We start from the raw sequence: 5,492 nt of genomic DNA, 5'->3' as shown, positions 1-5,492 counted from the left end.
AAGTGGTAGCAGTTGAAGTTCATGGATGTCAGAGGTTCATTGTTTGTTCACTATATTTATCTCTGCATGATGTGACTGACCCTCAGGCTCTAACAGGTCTTACTGAACAACTCCCCTGACCATTTCTCCTTCTGAGAAACTTCAATGCCCGTCATATATAGTGGGGTTCGACCTTCACTTGTCCTTGGTTTGGAGAGCCTCATGATGTCTTACAAGCTGTGCATCCTAAATACAGGCACACACACTAATTTCTGTGTTGATACTGGGTCATTCTCATCCACTGAGCTCTCCTTCTGCTCTCCAGCTCTTGTGGACTCTGTTCAGTGGCAAGTCACTGATGACCTTCATTCCAGTGACCACTTCCCACGCTGTATTCACATAATGGATGGAGATCTTTCTGAAAGGATATAGCCACGATAGATGATAAACAGAGAAAATTGGATGCTGTTTGACCAGCTGGCTGTTTTTGAGTGCATGACGTCATCCAAGAGTGGGTGGACCACATCACACAAGTAATCTACCATGCTTCTGACCTCTCCATCCCAACTCATCATTCTAGGAGGCCACCTGTGTCTTGTGGACTGATGAGTGCCATTTGGTCATTCAGCTCTTTGTTGGTTTAAGGGCTGCCCAAAGGAGGGAAAGCTTGCAGTCTTTTGATTAGTGAGGGCAAAGGCTTGGCACATGATCAGAAAGAGCAAGAAAAGGCCATGGACTCCATCAACCATTCTCCATCTTTTACTATAGTATGGGAAGCCATCAGGAGGATTTCCACTAAAGCCAGTCGGCCACCTACAGCAGTGTTATTAAATCAGGGATGTCTCCAAACAATATGTGGGGAAATTTCACAGATGATAGCAGAGTTTACTGACATTGCCAGCCAAGATCCAGTGTTTCATTGTTACCATGCCATCATGGAATGGGATGAGCTGGACATCAGGTCTAACAATTTGGAATCCTGTAACTGCCCATTTGCCATGTGGGAGCTAGATTTGGCACGGTCTGTGCCCTTTGATACTGCACTCAGTCACGACCAAACCCGATATAGCATGCTGTGGAACTTGAAACCAGCGTCCAATAAAATGCTCTTACAATGTTTCAATTTGATATGGCAGACAGGTAACTTCGCCAACTCATGGAGGGAGGCAATTTTGACCCCTCTCCTCAAACCATGGAAGGATTGTATGTGTCCCAGTAGTTACCGGAGAGTTGCCTTAACGAGCTGTGTGGGAATAACCTTGGAAAAATGGTTAACTGTCGCTTGGTCTGGGTGCTGGAGACCAGATAGCTCCTAAGTCATTCTCAGTGTGGATTCAGAAGAGTTTGATCCACTGTGGCCAACTTGACCTTCCTAGAAGCAGCTCTTCAGGAGGCTTTCCTATGTAAACAGCATTGTGTAGGTATATTTTTTTATATCAGTAAGTCATACAATACTACTTGGAGTCACCTTGATCTAGGCCAGCTCCACCAATGGAGCTTCCATGGCAACCTCCACATCTTTATTCAATCCTTTTTGTCAAAGCACATTTTTCAGCCCTGAGTTGGTGAGGTTATGTCAACTAGTTTTGAGCAGAAGAATGGTGTTCCTCAGGGCAGTATTTTAAGTGTTACACTCTGCCATATCCATAAACAGTATCACGTCTGCCGTAAGAAGACCTGTACCATGCTTCTCATTTGTGGTCGATTTTGTAGGTTTCTGTTCCTCCTCCAGTATTACAACAACTCATCAGTTGCAGCTCACATTAAAGAGGCTGGAGGAGTGGAATGCACAGACTGGTTTCATGCTTTCTGTGGATAAATGTGTGTGTGTGTGTGTGTGTGTGTGTGTGTGTGTGTGTGTGTGTGTGTGTTCTTGGGGAGTGACCAGGGTGTGTCTGCTCCAGTTTTAAATGTGCACCACAACCATGTAGCTATCTTCACAGACAAGTCTACACACTGGAACTCTGTTGGTTGCTCTGTTGTTTCCCTACATTGTGTCCTACAGGTTCGATTGTCTCCAGAGTTCACTGTATTTGATGCCAAATTATCCATGAACTTGAGGGTGCTGGTGCAGATGAGATCTGCCTTTCCTGCTAAATTCCTTAACTGTTCTGACTCCCTGAGTGCCCTAAAATCTCTGCAATGCTTGTATCCAGCTGATAAAGCAATTGAAGATATCCAGGATGCCCTCCTCCAGCTATAATGGCTCGGGAAGGAGTTGTCTTCCTGCTGGATGCCAGGGCACCTGGCAACAAAAGGGCAAATGTAGCAGCTACTGAGGTGTGTCTTGATCTTCAATTAGTTCAGTGCACCATCCCCCTGCATGCTCTTGCCTCACAGTTGAAGTACAGTGTTGTACATTGACTGGAGGATGAGTGGCTGGAAGTGACAGATGACAAGCTCTGTCCAGTAAAGCCTACAATGCCACAGCCGTGTACCTCCTTCCAAACACCATGAGGTTCTCCTTACTTGTCTCTGCATAGGCCACAGCCCTATGATATATGGCTTCTAGTTCCAGTGAGAGGGCCCTCCAATGGCTGGTGATTGTAGTGTAAAGATCACTAAACCCCACATTTCATTTCACTGTGTTTTATTTCACCTTCAGGCACCTGAGATAGAGTGATTGTGTGGATCAGGGCAAATGAGGTACGAGTGAGTAAATGAGTGTTATTTTAAGGATTTCCTCCTCACTGTGTACAACAATTACAGACACTTTATCCACATTTGTTTGTTTTAATGAGGGTGATGGTGTTGATAACCTCACCATTGAGCGCCCACAAGCTACAAAACACACACACACACACACACACACACACACACACACACACACACACACACACACACTCACATCCTAGAGTAGCATTTCATCGCTCATGAAATATCAGGTGATACCCGGCAACATGCTTTTCTGTTCACTTATGCAGGGGCTGAAGTCTGTCGCCTCTTTAAGCAGTAAAATCCACAAGAAGAACTGCATGCTGTGACCAATGAACATTTGAAAATGTTCTTCTTAGAATATTTTGATTCACAAGTTCATGTGGTGGCCAATACGCACAAAATGTGTGGTTGCCACAAACGGAACAGACAGCCCTACTGATAGTAGATAGCTCAACTGCAAGTACTTTCCCAGTAGTGCTGTGTTTAGTTTGCAGTACTAAGTGCAAACAGTCATATACCAAATCACTGAATAGGTATATGATTCTGGTTCATTCCCCAATGAAGGGCTCTGGAATGACCTCTTTATACCAAATTACCCATCTTTAGAAACTTGCCTCCCACTCATTTGGGCTTTCAAACAATCTGTCCAGTCTTTGGCAGAACTCCAATACTCATCACAGATGTTTGCAACCTTCCCCACACGCAAGGTCGAGGCTCAGTTCCACACCTTAAACCTACTGGTTCCACCTGATAAGTCTCCCTCTAGACAGTATGTCCGGGGTAGCTGACACAACAGAAGTTACTATTGTGCAGCAATTGTTTCACCACACATTAGTGCCAGCAGTGCTACTTTCACTGTGAAAAGTGCAAAGCCTGTAGTAAAATTGGACATAAGGCAGAGTTTTGCCAGTCCACACTTAAAATGAATGTTGATAGTGCCTATCTGGACCTCTGGACTATGACTCAGATGAAGCAGACCCTGTGCACAGCTCAGATGTCCTACATGTGCAAGCCATTCTGCCCATCTTTGATCAACTGATGACATCAGACACTGTAATCAACACCATCCCCATCATTTTCAAATATATACTGGCTCCTCCATCACCATCGTGAATTGGGACACATATAGGTGCCTTGGTTCAATGTCACTGAAAAACTTCACAAAACAACTGAAAAGCCACAGCATGATACCACTGAGGTAAATGGCCAACTCAGCACACAAACCAGGTACCAAGAGGTACCACTGCTGGCTTTATTTTGGTCACCAATTTGACACAAGAAACAAATATCTTGTGTTTAGATCTGTTTAATGCTCTGGGTCTGGAAATCTGTGATTTGTTGAACCATATCCAACCTTTTGACAACACCAACTGAAATACTCCCCACCCAGAGATCCGAATGGGGAAGTAGTTTATCTCTGGAATATTTTACTCCAGGAAACACCTTCATTATCCTTGAACATTCAGGAAATATAATAATGTGGTAGTCTTTCCATTTCCTTTCCACACAGAAGTATCATGGCTGAAGAACCAGACTATGGTTTGTTTTGCCCATGAGTCTTCAATCTTGATCCATCTGAAGCATCATTTGCTCTGTGCATCAATTCGATACTGGTGCCCACTGCCGTCTGGTACCAGAGGAAGTATAGGATTGGGAAAAGAAAGACCCCTAGCCCTCAAAACCTAATAGCGTAAGGGTCGGAAAAAACAAGAGTTGGCCGAGGATGGCCAGACAGGAAAGATAAAAGTGAGGAGCCTGAAATAAGTAAGTGGAAGCAATGCCAGGACTCAGCTCGGGGCCCCATGGTTGCCAGCCAGGTACTCACAGGGTGCGAGTCTCCTGGAGTGTGGAAATAGGAAGGGGAGTGAGACAAGGATGTTGTCTGTCGCCAAGTCTCTTCAACCTGTATGGAGAAATGCTGGCGAGAGAAGTGCTGAAAGGATGCGAAAACTTCGAAGTAGGAGGACGTCTCATAAACATCCTGAATGTTGGAAGACGGAGGATAATGAAGGTGTTTCCTGGAGTAAAATATTCCAGAGAGAAACTACTTCCCCGTTCAGATCTCCGGGTGGGGAGTATTTCAGGTGGTGTCATCAACTATGCAGACGACCTGGTAGTGCTCGCCAAAAATCAGAGACAGCTGCAACACATGATGAACAATTTGGTGGAAATGGGAAGAAAATACTGCATGGAAATCAACATCGAAAAATCAAAAGTGGTGTGCATATCAAAATGTGAGAAACACTTGAAGATAAGTGTTGACAATCAGGAACTGGAAAATGTGAATCAGTTCAAGTACCTGGGAAGTTTTATCACAAAGGATGCCCACTGCACCAATGAAATCTGAGCAAGAATCGCCATGGTCAAAGCTGCTTTCAACAAGAAGGGGACTATGCTGACCAGCAAGCTGAGTTTGGCATTGAGGAAAAAACTGATAAAGTGCTACATTTGGAGCATTGCACTGTATGGAGCAGAGACACGGACCAAGAGAAAGAAGGAGAAAAAATACTTAGAGAGCTTTGAAATGTGGTGCTGGAGGAGAATGGAAAAGATCCAGTGGACAGATTGCATAAAATATGACGATGTACTGTGAAGAGTAGGAGAGAAGTATTCTGCGTACAATTCTTCAGAGAAAGGCCAACTGGATTGGACATGTACTTAGACACAAGAGACTCGTACATGATATCATCAAAGGGAAACTCGGAGGAAACGCAGGATGAGGAAGAAAAAGAATTCAACATCTGGATGACATGAAAGATGGAAGGAGATACAACAGACTGTAGGAAGAAGCTGAAGACATGGAACAGTGGAATCAGAAATTCTCCATACAAAGACATGGACCTGCCACTAGGCAG

The sequence above is a fragment of the Schistocerca serialis genome, chromosome 8 (assembly GCF_023864345.2).
Source record: "Schistocerca serialis cubense isolate TAMUIC-IGC-003099 chromosome 8, iqSchSeri2.2, whole genome shotgun sequence".
In the NCBI taxonomy this organism is placed as follows: Eukaryota; Metazoa; Arthropoda; class Insecta; order Orthoptera; family Acrididae; genus Schistocerca; species Schistocerca serialis.
This window is presented reverse-complemented; position numbering follows the sequence as displayed.